We start from the raw sequence: 21,733 nt of genomic DNA, 5'->3' as shown, positions 1-21,733 counted from the left end.
TACTGCACCTGTCCATTGCCTGGGCCTGTCCATACTGTGCCTGACCATTACTGTGCCTGTCCATTACTCTGCCTGTCCATACTGCGCCTGTCCTTTACTGTGCCTGTCCATACTGCGCCTGTCCATTACATTGCCTGTCCATTACTCTGCCTGTCCATACTATGCCTGTCCATTCTGTGCCTGTCCATTACTGTGCCTGTCCTTTACTGTGCCTGTCCATTGCTGTGCCTGTCCATACTGCGCCTGTCCATTACTCTGCCTGATCATTGCCTGTGCCTGTCCATACTGCGCCTGACCAATACTATGCCTGTCCATCGCCTGTGCCTGTCCATACTGCGCCTGTCCATTACTGCACCTGTCCATACTGCACCTGTCCATTACTCTGCCTGTCCATTACTATGCCTGTTCATTGCCTGCACTGTCGATTAGGTGTCCATTAGCCTGTTGTAGGTGTAGGTAATCCCCACCCCACCCCCCAGGAGATGTCCCAGAAATCCCAGGGACAATGTAAAGGGAGCCAGTGGCTGGTTCACTGTCCCTTCCCCCTTGCACCTGGGAGCTGAGATTTCTCCAGGTACAACGGAGAGGAGTATCAGGCCCTTAATGTCCTACAGCCACCTGGCCTCATCGCAGCCACCTGTGTGACACCACCTGGATAGAGTTCAGTTCCCTGTGACTGCTTGACGAGAGGGGCTTTTCCCCCACTCCAACCATTCCTTGTACTACCCAGAGTCCAGACTGCCAGTACAGGGGTTGCCAACTCTAGCAAGTATCCTGAGAGGATTCATCACATGACCTCCCACCACCCCACCCCCACACTCCCGCCATTGGTCACCTGAAGGGATTCGCAAAATTTCACATGTTCCCCCCCCCACCGAAGATTTATTGGAGTTATTAAAGAAACCCTGGTGTGACTGTGTTTTTAAAAATCCAGGATCTTTCAAAATGGCTGCGGTCAGACTCATGGCCTAAAAAAAAAGCCTGCAGCATTTCTCTAACAACTTGGCAGGCTTCGTGTCTCAGACAGGTTTCGTTGCACAATGCAGTTGCATTCTAGCCCTGAGGCAAGCTATCAACATGGCCGGCCAACACATCAAAATTCGAGCAGGAAGTGATTGCAGGACAAAAGGTGAACCATCAAGGTACATTCGGAACAATGGTAAAGCAGTTAGTGAACAGATCGATACAGGAAATGGCCATTATGTAAATGGACCAGAAATGAGGTCCTTTGTCTTAAAGCAGTTATGGAACTCAGCAATACAGGAACCAGCCATTAATGTAAATGGGCCAGAGTTGGGGTCCTTTGTCTTACGTTTCGTGCTTAAATCAAATAATGAAGCAAGCTGATGAGGTACGAAAAAAACCTGTTACCAAGAGGGTATAACTGGGGCTGCCCAGTATCTCTCTCTCTTGCTCTTCGCCTCTTGGCCCTGTCCTGTCTGTCTGCTAGCAGCTAAGAAGGAAGCCATCCAGTAAACCTCGCAACCACATGTCGACGGCAGCAGCAGGCACAGGGGCCAGGCCTTTTCATCTGTTTTCACCGGTGAGCATTAATTTTCTGGCTGCCACAAGACAACCTAGCATAAGTGTAAGGGTGGGGGTTAAGGGATATTGCTAAACTTGTGATTTTAGAATTTTCCCTCGATGTGTCCGTTTCTTCCACCCCCGATAAGTGTAAGACTGTATTACATCCATAGCGATTTCTTTTTATCTTCTGTATTATACTGTTTACCTTGTAGTTTTAGTTTTCTTATTAATAAACATTGGTTTTCCTTGTACCAATCCACTGGTCTGTTTGTCTGTCTTTGTTACCACTCGATAAGTCCTCAGCTCAGAATCAGGAAGGGGTAAGCGATTCGCAACCGCACTGCGGGCAGGGCAGCTCAGGAAAACATAACTGGCTGACCTATTATAAGCCCGAGAAACAGTAAAAAAGAAACCCCTTACACACCCGACACGTCCGTCCTCGCGGAGCCCCGCCTTCCCATGCCCATTTGAAAGAGGGCAGGCTCTTTGTCAACTAATTGTTAAAAGAAAACAAAAAACACACCATTTTTTAATGTCCCTATAATTCTCCTGGATTGCTCGCAGCAGTGTCCGAGAGATTCATCTTTAATTCCTGGAGACTCCAGGACAATCCTGGAGGGTTGGCAACCCTGGTCCTGTACGCAGATGTTGCAATATGTGACTGGAGTCTCCGATTTGTCACCGTGCAGGCTAGCAGAGAGAAGAATCCCGGACTTGTGGCCAGTGACACCATGTTCAGGTTTGAAGAAGGTCCACGAGTGTTGCGGTGAATCAGATACTTATTTGCTTGTGCGATTCGAAACCTTCCCATGGATCTCCCTGTAATTTATTGATTAGGGATCAGTGCTCTGAGCTGGAGAGGTGTCAGAGCAGGCGATCGGGGAGAGACTCTGCGATAGTCACACAGCCCATCTCGATATAGTGATGGGCTCAGGGGGGGCACGGGGGGGGTGGAGGTTATTGGCCGGGTTAGCCTGAGATTTAGCGTTTTCAATTATCTTTGGCCTGTTGGACTGAGTCACGTGTGGTGAGAAATAGTTGATGAGGAGATAAGAACCTGCTAGAATATTCTGGTACGTTCCTGTATTTTGTTTGGATAAAAATAAATCTGATCTCTGCCTCCGCAGCTGTGACAACACAAGGAACAAGATGCCTGCCAGAGCAGCGCTGACTTCTCCAAGGCCTCAGTTCAGCTTTCTTCCCACGACTCCTCCACCTCCAAATGTGGATCCGTCTCCTTCCACTCAATCCCCTCTGAGTCTCTCCCAGTGGAACCTTCCACATGGTGTGAACTTTCCTAAATGGTCCTGGGCTGACCCTTCGACAGTGCGGGTGGTAAACGTACACTGAAGGATCAGTGACTGCACACCCCTCCCCTCATCAGGCTGCTCCCGGACAGACCCACCGTCCTCTCTTCCACACTGTCCTTTATACAATCTTAAGTGTCCCGACGTCACTGTTCCTGTAATTGAGATACGTCGTGTTTGAGAACAATCAAATTCCCATCTGAAGATTCATTCACTCACGTTCACCATTTGGCTCAGAATTTCAGCTGGGGCAGGAAAAGACCGCAGTCCATCTCGTTCCCCTTCTACCATCCTGGGAGTCCCACGATACAACGATGATGGAATTGTTGATTAATCACAGTGATCAATCTCTATCAATGAGTCTACAACAGACCCGGACATGCGGTGAGGAAAACCCCACTGAGGGAGAGCTTCGGGAACCATAGGTCCAAAGTCACCTTTTTCCTCCCAACCGTGGTACAATTACTTTATATCTTGTCTCATATTCATTTACATATCCCAAATATTATTTACTGAGAGAAATCTATCGAATTTGCATTTGAATGAATCAATACTAACTGTTTCCATCGTTCTCTCTAGGAAGCCTGGACCATAGATTGGCCACTTGCCTCATCAAGATTTGCCCCGATATTTACGGAGAGGGTGCGGGGGAGTCCGGGGAAACTCTGTGATGCCGGGATGGGGGGGGGAAGGGGGCGGAGGTCCTGCCGAATTTAACAGCAGGGCCTCATGGTCATTTTTCCTATCCGTTTCCCGCCCACCAACCGGACAAATTGACAGGATGTCGGGCAGGAAACGCAAGAAAAAATTATCATGAGGCCCTGCTGTTATATTCGGTGGGAAAACCTTGGAGCCTGTCCCCAGCATTCGGGAGGGGAGCAGGCTGCAGATCAGGGCTTGGGGGTGGGGGGCGATCGACAGGATCCCTTGAGGGGCTGGGTGGAAGCACTCCTGCTCCTCCTGGCCCACAAGGAGTGCTGGAAAGGGCACTTACCTCCTGGAGCCGGCAGCTCCCGTCTCCCTTTCACTGCCGGGTTCCCGACCCCTGGGAAATCGGTGCATCAACAGTCAATTTTAAATCAGGCTCCCAATTGCACCGTGGGAGCCTGATTTTAATGTTATTGAAATGTTCTGCATAAAAATGGCGGCAGGGAGGGGGAGGAATTTTACTGACGCACCTTGACTCACCTCGGGTTGGGGTGGCGGTCCCTGAGTTTAACCCTCCCCGCCCACCCCGACCTCCTCCCCCCCATTGTGGGGGGTTAATATCGAGGCCAATGTTCCCGCGGATTGGTTTTGAACTGACCCTCTTCAACCACAGGCCGTGTCCTGGACACGGTGAAACAGCCTGTCATGGTCTCCATTATCTAATCCCTTCAGAATCCTAAAAACAGCCATCAGATTACAACATCACAACATGCCCAGTTTACATAATCCCTCCTCATAATCCAATCCCTCCAGCCCCTCAAGTGTTGTGATTATGGGAGGGAGCAGATCCCGAGTGGGAAGGAGGGAGCAGATCCCCAGTGGGAAGGAGGGAGCAGATCCCGAGTGGGAAGGAGGGAGCAGATCCCGAGTGGGAAGGAGGGTGCAGATCCCCAGTGGGAAGGAGGGTGCAGATCCCGAGTGGGAAGGAGGGAGCAGATCCCGAGTGGGAAGGAGGGTGCAGATCCCGAGTGGGAAGGAGGGAGCAGATCCCGAGTGGGAGGGAGGGTGCAGATTGTGACACTGGATTGTGCCTGGTGTGCAGTTTCCTGTGGGTGGGGAGCATGGTGTGAGGCCACGCCCACTGCAAACAGGCCTGGGCTTCACAATGAAGGAACTGGCGAGCAGACCCTCCATTGGTAATCACGCCTGCATGTGATGGGTGCCGAGGGCTACTCTGTGAAGGTCGGCATACAGAAGGTCATGAACATACGATCATACATACGAACATACGAATTAAGAGCAGGAGTAGGCCATTCGGCCCCTTGAGCCTGCTCTGCCATTTGATAAGATCATGGCTGATCTGATTGTGACCTCAACCCTACTTTCCCGTCTACCTACTATAACCTTTGACTCCCTTGTTAATCAGGAATCTCTCTAACTCAGCCTTAAAAATATTCAATGACCCTGCCTCCACCGCTCTCTGGGGAAGGGAGTTCCACAGACTCACCACCCTCTGAGAAAAAATTCTCTTCATCCCCGTCTTAAATGGGAGACCCCTTAATTTTAAACTGTGGCCCCGAGTTCTAGTCTCTCCCACAAGGGGAAACATCCCCTCAGCATCTACCCCTTCCAGTCCCCTCAGGATCTTATATGTTTCAATAAGATCACCTCTCATTCTTCTAAACTCCAGTGTATACAGGCCCAACTTGTCCAACCTTTCCTCATAAGATAACCCCCTCATCCCAGGAATCAGTCGAGTGAACCTTCTCTGAACTGCCTCGAAAGCAATTCTGTCCTTTCTTAAAGGAGACCAAAACTGCACACAGTATTCCAGATGTGGTCTCACCAATGCCCTGTACAACTGTAGCAAAACATCTCTACTTTTATATTCCATTCCCCTTGCAATAAATGACAACATTCCATTTGCCTTCCTAATCACTTGCTGTACCTGCATACTAACTTTTTGTGATTCATGTACTCGGACACCCAGATCCCTCTGTACCTCAGAGTTCTGCAATCTCTCTCCATTTAAATAATATACTGCTTTTCTATTCCTCCTGCCAAAGTGGACAAGTTCGCATTTTCCCACATTATACTCCATCTGCCAAATTTTTGCCCACTCACTTAACCTATCAATATCCCTTTGCAGACTGGGAAGGTCACAGTACCCCAGAGCTTCTGGCAGGCCTGAGTAGGTGGAGCATGTCCCCAGTCTATGGCTGTACCCTGACCCGGGCCCATATTGTAGGCACTCCATCCATCATAAATGTCGTGGGGAGGGGGAGGAATTTTACTGACGCACCATTCCTCTATACAAGCCCAACATATTAAAAAATAATTCCTGCTTTCCCATTAAACAGAATTTCCAAAAACATAATTGATGCATGATTGATTGCTCTGTGATTGATTGATCCACATTGATTGATCTGTGATTGATTAATGTGTGACTGATTGATCAGCAGTTGATTGATCCACAATTAATTGATCTGTGATTGGTTAATCTGCGATGGATTGATTTGTGATTGATATGATCGATTGATCCCCAATTAATTGATTTGTGATCGATTGATCTGTGATTGACTGATCTGTGATTGATTGATCCACAATTAATTGATCTACAATTGATTGATCTGCGATTGATTGATCCGTGACTGAGAATGGTCATGTGACTGGCAAATGAATTTCAATAGAGATAAGTGTGAGATGGTGCATTTTAGTAGGAAAAATAAGGAGGCCTCATTGCTGGGATAATAAGAGTCTAAATGGGGGTAGAGGAGCAGAGGGATCGGGGGGTACAGATACACAAATCACTAAAAGTTGTGACGCAGGTTAATAAGGTCATAAAAAAAGGCAAATCAAGCTCTGGGGTTCATTTCTAGAGGGATAGAATTGAAAAGCAGGGAAGTTATGTTAAACTTGTATAGAACCTTGGTTAGATCACACTTGGAGTATTGTGCACAGTTCTGGTCTCCATATTATAGAAAGCACCCCATTACACAATCCCAGGACCCCATTACACAATCCCAGGACCCCATTGCACAAACCCAGGACCCTATTACACAATCCAAAGACCCATTACACAATCCCAGGACCCCATTACACAATCCCAGGACCCCATTGCACAATCCCAGGACCCATTACACAATCCCAGGACCCAATACACAATCCCAGGACCCATTACACAATCCCAGGATCCCATTACACAATCCCAGGATCCCATTACACAATCCCAGGACCCCATTGCACAATCCCAGGACCCTATTACACAATCCAAAGACCCATTACACAATCCCAGGACCCCATTACACTATCCCAGGACCCAATACACAATCCCAGGACCCAATACACAATCCCAGGACCCATTACACAATCCCAGGACCCCATTACACAATCCCAGGACCCATTACACAATCCCAGGACCCCATTACACAATCCCAGGACCCCATTACACAATCCCAGGACCCCATCCACAAGGCACAAGTCAGGAGTGTGATGGAATATTCTCCACTTGCTTGGATGAGTGCAGCTCCAACAACACTCAAGAAGCTCGACACCATCCAAGATAAAGCAGCCCGCTTGATTGGCACCCCATCCACCACCCGAAACATTCACTCCCTTCACCACCGGCGCACCATGGCTGCAGTGTGTACCATCCACAGGATGCACTGCAGCAACTCGCCAAGGTTTCTTCGACAGCACCTCCCAAACCCACGATCTCTACCACCTAGAAGGACAAGAGCAGGAGGCACATGGGAACAATACCACCTGCACGTTCCCCTCCAAGTCACACACCATCCCGACTTGGAAATATATCGCCGTTCCTTCATTGTCGCTGGGTCAAAATCCTGGAACTCCCTTCCTAACAGCACTGTGGGAGAACTTTCACCACACGGACTGCAGCGGTTCAAGAAGGCGGCTCACCACCACCTTCTCAAGGGCAATTAGGGATGGGCAATAAATGCTGGCCTTGCCAGCGACGCCCACATCCCATGAACGAATGAAAAAAAAATCCCAGGACCCCATTGCACAAACCCAGGACCCCATTACACAATCCCAGGACCCCATTACATAAACCCAGGACCCCATTACACAATCCCAGGACCCCATTACACAAACCCAGGAACCCATTACACAAACCCAGGACCCCATTACATAAACCCAGGACCCCATTACACAATCCCAGGACCCCATTACACAAACCCAGGAACCCATTACACAATCCCAGGACCCCATTGCACAAACCCAGGACCCCATTACACAAACCCAGGAACCCATTACACGATCCCAGAATCCCATTACACAATCCCAGGACCCCATTGCACAATCACAGAATCCCATTACACGAACCCAGGACCCCATTACATAAACCCAGGACCCCATTACACAAACCCAGGACCCCATTACATAAACCCAGGACCCCATTACATAAACCCAGGACCCCATTACACAATCCCAGGACCCCATTACATAAACCCAGGACCCCATTACATAAACCCAGGACCCCATTACATGAGCCCAATAAACTGAATCCTATCCCCACACAACTACAGCTCCCAGTCAATATACACAAACATCTCTATCAATATCATCTCTGAACTCCTGGGAATATCCTGCACGGATACTGGCGCATCATCAGCTTTCCATGTTCCCAGTCAGCAGGGATTGTGGTGTTTGTGTTGATATCTGTGGTGTGCAGATACTGAATATACCCTCCCCGGTATAAACTCCAGCCTTCCTCCATTCCACACGTACCGAGGAGACATGGCAGTGAAACCATTCACCTCATCCGGCTCTGGCCTGTGTTGTTTCCGAGTAAACGCTCCTCTTTCTGAGATTCCACCCCACTGTATCTCAGGAAACAGACTGGCGCTAAGCCTGGGCCCTGCTCCTTCCTGTTCACTGAGATAAAGGCTGGGACGGATAGACCCTCCGGGCCTCCTTCTCTTTGTCTGCATTGAACAGGAAGAGCTGCAGCAGGTGAGCCATTTGACCCAGTTAATGATTTACTTCCTCCCTGGCCAGCTGGCCAGGTTTGTTTATCTTAAGAATGTCAACAACTCTGAGACACTATTTGAGAACATGTTTAATGATGTACTGTTCACGCGAGATAATCCAAACAACTCCTCGTCCCCGAAACAGTGACACTCACTCCAAGGCCCAGCTCCTGCAGGCCCCGGTGGTACAAGCTGTTCCCCGTCCCTCTGGACCTCCCCTCAGGGCCAGGGCCTAGTGGAACAGCTACTCCCCATCCCTCTGGGCCTCCCCTCAGGCTGTAGGATGGAGACCGAGCTCAGTATCAGGGCTGTTCCATCTCCTTTTCTTGCTCCTGCTGTCAGCGAGTGAAAAGGCCCCAATAATTGGAACGGTGCTTCCTGCACTTTTCTTGTGGGAAGTGCCCGGTCTTAATTTGGCCCCAGTCCGGTTTGGCAAGATTGAAATCAGGAGCTCACTGTGTGAGGGAATCACGGACACAGACCCGAGTCCCATCGCCATGTGGGAGATTCTCTGACTCTCTCTCTCTCCCTCCCTGTTCTGTTCCTCTGGCTCTCTCTCTCTCTCTCTGTTCCGTTCCTCTGGCTCTCTCTCTCTCTCTCTCTGTTCCGTTCCTCTGCTTCTCTCTCTCTCTCTCTCTGTTCCGTTCCTCTGGCTCTCTCTCTCTCTCTCTCTGTTCCGTTCCTCTGGCTCTCTCTCTCTCTCTCTCTGTTCCGTTCCTCTGCTTCTCTCTCTCTCTCTCTCTGTTCCGTTCCTCTGGCTCTCTCTCTCTCTCTCTCTGTTCCGTTCCTCTGGCTCTCTCTCTCTCCCTCTGTTCCATTCCTCTGGCTCTCTCTCTCTCTCTGTTCCGTTCCTCTGGCTCTCTCTCTCTCTCTCTCTGTTCCGTTCCTCTGCTTCTCTCTCTCTCTGTTCCGTTCCTCTGCTTCTCTCTCTCTCTCTCTCTCTGTTCCGTTCCTCTGGCTCTCTCTCTCTCTCTCTGTTCCGTTCCTCTGGCTCTCTCTCTCTCTCTCTCTGTTCCGTTCCTCTGGCTCTCTCTCTCTCTCTCTCTCTCTGTTCCGTTCCTCTGGCTCTCTCTCTCTGTTCCGTTCCTCTGGCCCTCTCTCTCCCTCTGTTCCATTCCTCTGGCTCTCTCTCTCTCTCTGTTCCGTTCCTCTGGCTCTCTCTCTCTCTCTCTCTCTGTTCCGTTCCTCTGCTTCTCTCTCTCTCTCTCTGTTCCGTTCCTCTGCTTCTCTCTCTCTCTCTCTCTCTGTTCCGTTCCTCTGGCTCTCTCTCTCTCTCTCTGTTCCGTTCCTCTGCTTCTCTCTCTCTCTCTCTCTGTTCCGTTCCTCTGCTTCTCTCTCTCTCTCTCTCTCTCTCTGTTCCGTTCCTCTGCTTCTCTCTCTCTCTCTGTTCCATTCCTCTGGCTCTCTCTCTCTGTTCCGTTCCTCTGCTTCTCTCTCTCTCTCTCTCTCTGTTCCATTCCTCTGGCTCTCTCTCTCTGTTCCGTTCCTCTGGCTCGCTCTCTCTCTCTCTGTTCTGTTCCTCTGGCTCTCTCTCTCTCTGTTCCGTTCCTCTGGCACTCTCTCTATTCCGTTCCTCTGGCTCTCTCTCTCTGTTTGGTTACTCTGACTCATTGTCATTTTAAAGCTGACCTGTGGGATGTGTTTGGGGGGAAACCTTTGGTGACCCTCCCTCTGATTTCTGTCCCTCCCTGTGGGCCAGGGTCTGCTCTGTGCTTGGTGTCTCCCCACAAGGGCTGAATTCAGGCTGAACCTCAAAACCTACCCCATGTCCTTTGAGGCCAAGGACACAGGAACTCTGGGTATAGGGAGTCCTCACTCCCTTCCCCCCCAGTGTCAGTGGCCTTAGTTTGGGGCAGGGGCTGAAACTGCACCCTGAGACCTCCAGGGCAAAACAGGGATGGGAATTACGCTGAGAGTCTGCCAGAACAGACCAGATATTGCGGCCCTCGTGTGTGTTTAAGAATGTGCCACAGGCTGAGTTGAACCTGCACCTTCGCTGTGCCACCTAAAGGAGGCGATCTCTTTCTCACTTGTTCTCTGCACCATGTTTCTCCCTGTGCTGTGCAGGGCCCCGACCAGTCCGATTCTCTGGCACTGTGACAAAGGTGTGTCTGTGAGCCTGGAAAACATTCAAATTGATCAGTTGAAGTGTCAGCCGTGGCTCAGTGGTAGCTCTCCCGCCTCGGAGTCAGGAGGCCATGGGTTTAGAATCATTGAATCATACAGACAGAAGGTGGCCATTCGACTGGAGCACCTAACCCAGGCTGACGCTCCAGTGCAGGACTGAGGGAGTGCTGCACTGTCACTGTCACTCGCACTTATGCCACTGCTGTTTGTAGGACCCTGTTGTGTGCAAAATGACTGCTGTGTTTGCCTACATATAAACAGTGACTGCACCTCAACAACAACCTGCATTTATGTAGGGCCTTTAACGCAGAAAAACGTATATGCATATACATTCCACGGCACATGGAGAAAACAGAGGCCGAGCCAAAGAAGGAGATATTAGAAGGGGTGAACAATGTAGGTCAGCGAGCACAGGGGTGATGGGTGAACGGGACTTGGTGCGAGTTAGGATACGGGCAACAGAGTTTTGGATGAGTTGAAGTTTACAGAGATGAAGTGGAAGATGGGAGTCCGGCCAGGAGAGCATTGGAATAGTGGAGTCTGGAGGTAACAAAGGCATGGATGAGGGTTTCAGCAGATGAGTTGAGGCAGGGGCAGAGACGGGCGATGTTACGGAGGTGGAAGTAGGCGGTCTGGGTGATGGAGCGGATATGGGGTCAGAAACTAAACTCAGTTTAATAGGTCACCAAGGTTGCGAACAGTCTGGTTCAGCCTGAGGCTGGAGAGGGGGATCGAATCGCTGGTGATAGAACAGAGTTTGTGCCGGGGACCGAAGACAATGGCTTCCGTCTTCCCAATATTTAGTTGGAGGAAACTACGGCTCATCCAAAACTGAATGTGGTACAGCACAGAGAGGCGGTGGTGGAGAGATTGAGCTGGGTGTCGTACAGTACAGGGGGTGTCTGGGTGGAGGGGAGGGGGTGGCTGGGTGGAGGGGAGGGGGTGGCTGGGTGGAGGGGAGGGGGTGTCAGGGTGGAGGGGAGGGGGTGGCTGGGTGGAGGGGAGGGGGTGGAGGGGAGAGGGTGTCTGGGTGGAGGGGAGGGGGTGTCTGGGTGGAGGGGAGGGGGTGTCTGGGTGGAGGGGAGGGGGTGTCTGGGTGGAGGGGAGGGGGTGGAGGGGAGAGGGTGTCTGGGTGGAGGGGAGGGGGTGTCTGGGTGGAGGGGAGGGGGTGTCTGGTGGAGGGGAGGGGGTGTCTGGTGGAGGGGAGGGGGTGTCTGGGTGGAGGGGAGGGGGTGGAGGGGAGGGGGTGGAGGGGAGAGGGTGTCTGGGTGGAGGGGAGGGGGTGGAGGGGAGAGGGTGTCTGGGTGGAGGGGAGGGGGGTGGAGGGGAGAGGGTGTCTGGGTGGAGGGGAGGGGGTGGAGGGGAGAGGGTGTCTGGGTGGAGGGGAGGGGGTGGAGGGGAGGGGGTGGCTGGGTGGAGGGGAGGGGGTGTCTGGGTGGAGGGGAGGGGGTGTCTGGGTGGAGGGGAGAGGGTGTCTGGGTCGTGGGGAGGGGGTGGCTGGGTCGTGGGGAGGGGGTGTCTGGGTAAATCAAGAGCTGCAGAGGTATCGCAGCCACTGGACGGCCAAAGACTGGGCAGTTGGGAGTTTGAACGTGCAGGTGTAAATGACCGAGGGAGAGGTTTTTCCAGAGGTGGATGTACTCGGAGGTAGAGTCGGAAGGGGAATGTGAGTGGTGCGGGATGAAAGGATGTGGTCAGAGATGGCCTTGACAGTGATTGAGACCTTGGAAGGAGAGGGGCCAGGGGAGATAACAAGGTTGAGGGGGGTGGGTCAGAGTGTTTCGCGAGGGCAGTAAAGTCAGAGAGGAGAGGGCAAGGGAAACAGATTGAGATTTAAAAATCACTAAAAATGAGGAGTCGTTCAGTACTGAATCTGAGGGAGGAAAGGAGTGAGGATATCTGGAGGAGTGGGGCGTGGTGTGAGGTTTTTTTTGGGGGGGGGGGGGAGTAGACTACGAGGATTTTAATGGAGAGGCAAGAGGGGTGGAACAAGGTGAGATGCTCAAAGGAAGAGAAGGTGCCAGAGGAGCCGAGGGACAGTCCAGCTTGTGATTTGGTGAGAAGGGCCACACCACCACTGCAGAGGTCTGGGTGGGGCAAGTGGTGAAAGGTATAACCAGGCAGGGAGGCTTCATTAAGGGAGAAGGTACCATCACCCGTCAGCCAGGTTTCCATTAAGGCCATGATGTTGACGCAATCATCCACAATAAGCTCATGGATGGCAAGGGCCTTGTTCACAAGTGAACGGACATTCTGGAGGGAGATGCGGAGAGGGGCGGTGAGAGCTGATCCGCTGGCAGAGTCCACAGGGTCAGCGCTGGGAGGGGTGAGTGGGACAGGCAGGAGATTGGCAAGATTAGCCCCCATCGGGCACACTAGTTGGGAAGGTCGGTGAAGGAGTAGGATGGGGCAGTTGGGGTCGCTGCTTGTAAGGAGGCAGCGACGAGTGCCTCGATGGGACCTTCGGAGAATGCCAAGAGACGCACAGAGAGAAGCTGTGGACTTATCTAAGAGGGAGTCAAGCCTGGGATGGCGGCAGGAGAGTAGGAAGGTGGAGGAGTGCTGAAGGGTTGGTAGGGATTGGGGGGATAAATAAACGAGAGACGAGAAATGAAAGGTAGCATGACTGAGTGACAGGAAGGGAAGGGGACAGGAGAGAGGGGCCAAAAGAAAAAGGGGAGATAGAAATACTGGGCTTGGGTCAGAGCGGCAGCCACAATACACTTGTGAATGGACACAGAGGGAATTGAGTTACATAGACACGGGGAGACAGACAGGTCCTGGTCAGAAAGAGAAGACCTTTCCCATTACTCAAGGTGCCTTGTCTCAGATCACTCACCACACGCGATATCTTAATAGTCCAGAGAAGGACTGCCCAGTGGATTCTAGAACTTAAGGGAATGATGTACGAGGAAAGATTGGCCACCCTTGGAAAGGATAAGATTGAGAGGGGATCTGAAGTTTTTTTAAATTATGAGGGGGTGGCTGGGTGGAGGGGAGGGGGTGATTGAGCAAATCAAGAGCTGCAGAGGTATCGCAGATGAAGGCATAGAAAGTCTCATATCTGAGTTTGCCGATGACACAAAGATTGGTGGCATTGTAAGCAGTGTAGATGAAAACATAAAATTACAAAGCGATATTGATAGATTAGGTGAATGGGCAAAACTGTGGCAAATGGAATTCAATGTAGACAAATGTGAGGTCATCCACTTTGGATCAAAAAAGGATAGAACAGGGTACTTTCTAAATGGTAAAAAGTTAATAACAGTGGATGTCCAAAGGGACTTAGGGGTTCAGGTACATAGATCATTGAAGTGTCAAGAACAGGTGCAGAAAATAATCAATAAGGCTAATGGAATGCTGGCCTTTATATCTGGAGGACTGGAGTACAAGGGGGCAGAAGTTATGCTGCAGCCATACAAAACCCTGGTTAGACCGCACCTGGAGTACTGTGAGCAGTTCTGGGCACCGCACCTTCGGAAGGACATATTGGCCTTGGAGGGAGTGCAGCGTAGGTTTACTAGAATGATACCCGGACTTCAAGGGTTAAGTTACGAGGAGAGATTACACAAATTGGGGTTGTATTCTCTGGAGTTTAGAGGCACTCACACTATCAATAACAGCCTGGGTAAGCTATGTTTCACATTCCTGCCTTTTTGCATCACGTAGTTTTCGTGTTAAAATTTGCTGCATCTCCCACAACCTCTCCTCTTTAGACAAGTCCTGTATGCCAACCTGCTGGACCCTGTGCAAGTAATTCAGCAGAAATTCCTGCCGCTGAATTTCTTCCTGAATGCTCTCTAGTATCTCAGGAAAAGCTGGCATTGTTGCCACACTAGACCAGCGAACTGGTTTCATTGCTGGCTTCAGCTCGATCTCCCCAAACAGCTCTCCGTCAGGAGTGAAATACATTAGTCTGGACGTTCGTTTTTGTTTCACTTTCTTTTTCATTGAAATGGTCCATATGGACAATAAGCCAAGAAAAGAGGAGGTAATTGGATGCAAGCAGTTCCTTTAATAGACGCTGGCATTCCTGGACTTTTCCACCCTCCATGCCTTTTCCATCTGCATCCTCAAACCACATCATGACCTCCTTGGTAAAACATTTTCAGGCAGTTCACGGAGGTATTGTTTCAATAGCCTGGCCACTGTGTTTGCATCATAATCCTCCAGATTGGGAGACACTTCACGATCATACCCCACTTTCAGCTCATCAACGTTTGACTTGGTACCTGATTCCCTTCATGCTATAATTCTCCATGCAGTCAATACATTCTCGAAAACCTCCTGGCCGCTGGACCCCATCATACAGCATAGTCCTCTCAGCAGCCTCGGCCAATGGACCACCAAAGATAGGCCTGAGGGAAGGCGGCAGATCCACCTGAACTGCTCCCTGGTCTGGAGCAGGCGGCTTTGTCTCTTTCCACTGCTGGTGTATCTTTGGACTTTTTCTCCTTGTGTTTTTTCTCTTTGTGCTTTTCTTCTGTTGGCTTCTCTTTGATCTTAAAGTCTTTTTCTTTCTTCTTGGAGAAACTAGGCTTTTTCAGGGCCCGGATACCCTTTGGCCATTTCACCTTTGATGGGCCCTTGGTTTCATTGGCCCTGAGCTGTGTCCTCAAAGACGGCCACAGACCACTCAGTTCTTCTTTCTGTCTGTCTCAACTTGCCTTTTTTTCCTCCTGGTTCTCCGTCACTTTCACCGTGGGTTTGGAGATTCTCCTTAAACATCTCACTCCACTGGCTTCGGCCTCCTGTTTCTGTCGAAAACTTAAACTTATTATTACCTATTATATACAATGCATTAACTCCAAACAATTATTTCAGACAAGTAACAATTTATTAAAAGAAACTTGTTTACAAGGGAAACTGTACCCTAAACAATGGTTAGGGCTACGTCTTCCCTGAACAAAGGAAACAGCTCATGTTTATACAGTTAATCAGCAACGCCCACCTGTCGTAGAATATGGGCGTACATGTACATTCTTTATTGGTTCAAGTGGTTAGTCAATCAAAATAGGGAACCCACCCTCTGGTTCCTCATGACTGCCTCGTGATGTTACACACAGGCCTGGGAAAGTGATTTTCCTTAATAAACAGTCTTTTTTATCAGTAGGTCTGTATCTAGTCTCAAGGCTATATGGTCATTCGTTTCTGTTAGTCAGACAGTTATCAACATAAGGGAACAATAGTGCTTCTGTATGTCTTTGGTGAGAAACTAAAATATAAGCTTTCTATTATATTCAGCTGGTCAGTTAATATGGTCAACTATCCATCATGCATTTCTTCTTTTTATGGTTTAAGGGTATTAGAAAATTAATATGGTCAGGTATCTCTTTATGCATTTCCACATTTCTCTTCCACCTCCGAGTGTACTTCTCCAGGATCTGTTGTCTCAGAGATGTCCTCTTTCTCCTCGACGGCTCCTTATCTGTAAATTCCTCACCTCCTTTAGTGGGGAGCAATTTACAGATAAGGAATATGTTTGGTTATTTCCAGGCGTTGCCTTGTCAGAGAGCTTGGTGTCCACGGAACACTTTTGAAGAATCCTCCTCCTCACATTTTGACACTGTTTCATTGGTCGGCTTCTCGAGCTCTGGGAGATCCTGGTCTACAACTTTCTCCTTCACTCTGCAATTCTCGTTTACCTCAACTTTGTTTGCTTTTTCCCCCATTAATGCTCGCTGGCCAATCTGAATCCTTCTTGCTTGACCCATCAGTACAGTTCTCCTCTTCAATTTTGTGAATGTCCATCTCGGCCCTGCGACTATCATCGTTCACCAGCTGCTTTCCCTCTTCATTTTCTCGTGCTTGCTTTACTGCCTCATCTTCTACTTTCACCCTCAGGATCCCATTCATTTCTTCTTGGAGTTCCAGAATCTTGTTAGTCCACTCCTGTGATCTGTAAGATGCTCTCAGCATTTCTTCCATGATGATGCATCTTGGCCTTTCTCAGAGTGCAGAAAATCACTCCTGACAACACGTGTTATAGGCTGAAATAGGCCCAGGACCCGATAGTCAGTTAGACACACAGACTAGAGCTTAATGTTCAAAACAAGTGAGGTTTATTCACCCACATGGGGTCATTACTTGCAGCATTGAACAATTCAATACTGGGAGAGTGAGAGAGGGGGGATATGTAACAGAGTGAGAGAGAGGCGATATGTAACAGAGTGAGAGAGGGGGGATATGTGACAGAGTGAGAGAGGGGGGATATGTGACAGAGTGAGAGCGGGGGATATGTGCCAGAGTGAGAGAGGGGCGATATGTGACAGAGTGAGAGAGGGGGGATATGTGACAGAGTGAGAGAGGGGGGATATGTGACAGAGTGAGAGCGGGGGATATGTGCCAGAGTGAGAGGGGGGGGATATGTGACAGAGTGAGAGAGGGGGGATATGTGACAGAGTGAGAGCGGGGGATATGTGCCAGAGTGAGAGAGGGGCGATATGTGACAGAGTGAGAGAGGGGGGATATGTGCCAGAGTGAGAGAGGGGGGATATGTGACAGAGTGAGAGAGGGGGGATATGTGCCAGAGTGAGAGAGGGGCGATATGTGACAGGGTGAGAGAGGGGGGATATGTGACAGAGTGAGAGAGGGGGGATATGTGACAGAGTGAGAGCGGGGGATATGTGCCAGAGTGAGAGGGGGGGGATATGTGACAGAGTGAGAGAGGGGGGATATGTGACAGAGTGAGAGCGGGGGATATGTGCCAGAGTGAGAGGGGGGGGATATGTGACAGAGTGAGAGAGGGGCGATATGTGACAGAGTGAGAGAGGGGGGATATGTGACAGAGTGAGAGAGGGGGGATATGTGACAGAGTGAGAGCGGGGGATATGTGACAGAGTGAGAGAGGGGCGATATGTGACAGAGTGAGAGAGGGGGGATATGTGACAGAGTGAGAGAGGGGGGATATGTGACAGAGTGAGAGCGGGGGATATGTGCCAGAGTGAGAGGGGGGGGATATGTGCCAGAGTGAGAGAGGGGCGATATGTGACAGAGTGAGAGAGGGGCGATATGTGACAGAGTGAGAGAGGGGGGATATGTGAGAGTGGGGGGATATGTAACAGAGTGAGAGGGGGATATATAACAGAGTGAGAGAGGGACGATATGTAACAGAGTGAGAAATGGACGATATGTGACAGAGTGAGAGAGGGGGAGGATATGTGCCAGAGCGAGAGAGTGGGGATATGTGACAGAGTGAGAGAGGGGGGATATGTGACAGAGTGAGAGAGGGGGGATATGTAACAGAGTGAGAGCGGGGGATATGTAACAGAGTGAGAGAGGGGGGATATGTGACAGAGTGAGAGAGGGGGGATATGTGACAGAGTGAGAGCGGGGGATATGTGCCAGAGTGAGAGAGGGGGGATATGTGAGAGTGGGGGGATATGTAACAGAGTGAGAGGGGGATATATAACAGAATGAGAGAGGGGGGATATGTGACAGAGTGAGAGAGGGATGATACGTAACAGAATGTTAGAGAGGGAGGATACGTAACAGAGTGAGAGAGGGGCGATATGTGACAGAGTGGGAGAGGGGCGATATGTGCCAGAGTGAGAGAGGGGCGATATGTGACAGAGTGAGAGAGGGGGGATATGTAACAGAGTGAGAAATGGACGATATGTAACAGAGTGAGAGCGGGGGATATGTAACAGAGTGAGAGAGGGGGGATATGTGACAGAGTGAGAGAGGGGGGATATGTGACAGAGTGAGAGCGGGGGATATGTGCCAGAGTGAGAGAGGGGGGATATGTGAGAGTGGGGGGATATGTAACAGAGTGAGAGGGGGATATATAACAGAATGAGAGAGGGGGGATATGTGACAGAGTGAGAGAGGGATGATACGTAACAGAATGTTAGAGAGGGAGGATACGTAACAGAGTGAGAGAGGGGCGATATGTGACAGAGTGGGAGAGGGGCGATATGTGCCAGAGTGAGAGAGGGGCGATATGTGACAGAGTGAGAGGGACGATACGTAACAGAGTGAGAGAGGGGCGATATGTGACAGAGTGAGAGGGGGAGGATATGTGACAGAGTGAGAGGGGGAGGATATGTAACAGAGTGAGAAATGGACGATATGTGCCAGAGCGAGAGGGGGGATATGTAACAGTGTGAGAGGGGGGATATTTAACAGAGTGAGTGAGGGAGGATATTTAACAGAGTGAGAGAGGGAGGGTATGTGACAGAGTGAGAGGAAATTACTTTCCAGCCGACCTCTGATCCCACTCAGTTTCTTCCTGTCTCATGTGAACCATTGCCGAGCCATTTATCCCTCTGTTCCTGAATAAAGGCAATTAAGATCAATGATTTCTTAAAGCTATACCGCCTTCCATATAACTTCTTAAAGTGGTATCCCTATCTTGAATACAGAGCTCTCAATATCCTATGGCTCACATATCGCCCCTCTCTCACTCTGTCACATATCGCCCCCTCACTCTGTCACATATCGCCCCTCTCTCACTCTGTCACATATCGCCCCTCTCTCACTCTGTCACATATCCCCCCTCTCTCACTCTGTCACATATCGCCCCTCTCTCACTCTGTCACATATCGCCCCCTCACTCTGTCACATATCCCCCCTCACTCACTCTGTTACATATCGCCCCTCTCTCACTCTGTCACATATCGTCCCTCTCACTCTGTCACATACCCTCCCTCTCTCACTCTGTTAAATATCCTCCCTCTCTCACTCTGTTAAATATCCTCCCTCACTCACTCTGTTACATATCGTCCCTCTCTCACACAGTTACATATCCCCCCTCTCTCACTCTGTTACATATTGTCCCTCTCTCACTCTGGCACATATCCCCAATCTCTCACTCTGGCACATATCCCCAATCTCTCGCTCTGGCACATATCCTCCCCCTCTCTCACTCTGTCACATATCGCCCCTCTCTCACTCTGTTACATATCGCCCCTCTCATTCTGTTACATATCCTCCCTCTCTAACATTCTGTTACATATCGTCCCTCTCTCACTCTTTCACATATCCCCCCTCTCTCACTCTGTTACATATCCCCCCTCTCACTCTGTCACATATCGCCCCTCTCCCACTCTGTCACATATCACCCCTCTCCCACTCTGTCACATATCCCCCCTCTCACTCTGTCACATATCGCCCCTCTCCCACTCTGTCACATATCGCCCCTCTCTCACTCTGTTACATATCCTCCCTCTCTAACATTCTGTTACGTATCGTCCCTCTCTCACTCTGTCACATATCCCCCCTCTCTCACTCTGTTATATATCCCCCTCTCACTCTGTTACATATCCCCCCACTCTCACATATCCCCCCTCTCTCACTCTGTCACATATGTCCCCTCTCTCACTCTGTCACATATCCCCTCTCTCTCACTCTGTCACATATCCCCCCTCTCTCACTCTGTCACATATCGCCCCTCTCTCACTCTGTTACATATCCTCCCTCTCTAACATTCTGTTACGTATCGTCCCTCTCTCACTCTGTCACATATCCCCCCTCTCTCACTCTGTTATATATCCCCCTCTCACTCTGTTACATATCCCTCCACTCTCACATATCCCCCCTCTCTCACTCTGTCACATATCGCCCCTCTCTCACTCTGGCACATATCCCCCGCTCTCACTCTGTCACATATCCCCCCTCTCTCACTCTGTCACATATCCCCTCTCTCTCACTCTGTCACATATCCCCCCTCTCTCACTCTGTCACATATCCCCTCTCTCTCACTCTGTCACATATCCCCCCTCTCTCACTCTGTCACATATCCCCCCTCTCTCACTCTGTCACATATCCCCCCTCTCTCACTCTGTCACATATCCCCTCTCTCTCACTCTGTCACATATCCCCCCTCTCTCACTCTGTCACATATCCCCCCTCTCTCACTCTGTCACATATCCCCCCTCTCTCACTCTGTCACATATCCCCCCTCTCTCACACTGTTACATATCCCCCCTCTCTCACTCTGTTACAGGTGGTAAGAATGTGGAACAGATTACAGACATGGAGGGTGTAACAAGAAACCTAAATGGGGTTCAAGAAGGAACTTAAACAGATTTTAGTCAACAAATAGAATTCAGGGTGATTAGAGATGCACCAGGGGACACTGTGGATAGGTGGGCTCGATGGGCTGGTGCTGCCTGAAGCTGTTACTGTGTCACTGTGTCACAATGCAGTAAATGGTATAACATCTCATTCAACTCACAGGGGCAGAATTTCACCAAACGCTGATAATCTCCATAAAGCAAGGCTTACAAATTCAAGAGAAGGTGCCTTTTTAATGAATCTCCCTCTGCAGGTTCACTGGGTAAAGGCCCTGATCCCCGGTCTGTGCTGATTCCCTGATAGATTATTGGGTAAAGGCCCTGATCCCCGGTCTGTGCTGATTCACTGATAGTTTACTGGGTAAAGGCTTCAGTCTCATTTAGAGGTGGAATTTTATGAGATCAACTCGGGGTGAGAAGAAGATCACAAAATATTGGTGGAGAAGGAATGGCGTCTCACCTCAGTTCGTCCATCCGGACAGATCCTAACATTCCCCCAATTAGAGTTGCCAACTCTGGTTGGACGTATTCCTGGAGGGTTCATCACATGACCTCCAGCCTTCAACCGCCCCACCCAGTCAAACAGCTTTCTCCTCATCTCCAATATTTTTATAACTAAGAAAAAGTGTTCAAAGAAAATGAAAAAAAAACAGAATTGTTTTCCATGCCCCGATGATTTTTCTCCCAAGTTGTTTGCGGCAGTGTCCAGGAGATTAATCTTTCATTCCTGGAGACCGAGGTTTGGTGACCCTGCCCCCCACTACACCATCCAAATGTTTATTAAATGATTCCAGGGATTTTGCCTCCACTCCTCTGTCTGGGAGTTTATTCCAGGGGTAGAGTTTCCACTTTGGTCACAATCGGGTAATTGCCCCCAAAATGCCCCCAAAATTTCGCTGGTTTGGTTACAGTTCAAATTTCCGCTAAAAGGCATTTACATAATCACAAAACGTAAAATCTTTCGTGAAACAGCGCAATCAGGCAGCTTAGTAGAACATAATCGTTTATTTTTTGTTCCTTGCATTAAAAAGTATTCCTTGGTGTATTTAAGAGCGGTAACCTGGGGCAGTTTTATTAATACAGCGGAAAATGGGTTTATCACCAAAATATAAGC

At 49.9% G+C, this 21,733-nt stretch overlaps 1 pseudogene; it reads right to left on the bottom strand.

The window, feature by feature from the left end:
* Positions 1–14,236: 14,236 nt before the first annotated feature.
* LOC137342474 (ralA-binding protein 1-A-like) lies at positions 14,237–16,531 on the bottom strand (annotated as a pseudogene).
* Positions 16,532–21,733: the final 5,202 nt, after the last annotated feature.

Source organism: Heptranchias perlo, chromosome 26 (genome assembly GCF_035084215.1).
Source record: "Heptranchias perlo isolate sHepPer1 chromosome 26, sHepPer1.hap1, whole genome shotgun sequence".
Taxonomy (NCBI): Eukaryota; Metazoa; Chordata; class Chondrichthyes; order Hexanchiformes; family Hexanchidae; genus Heptranchias; species Heptranchias perlo.
This window is presented reverse-complemented; position numbering and strand designations above follow the sequence as displayed.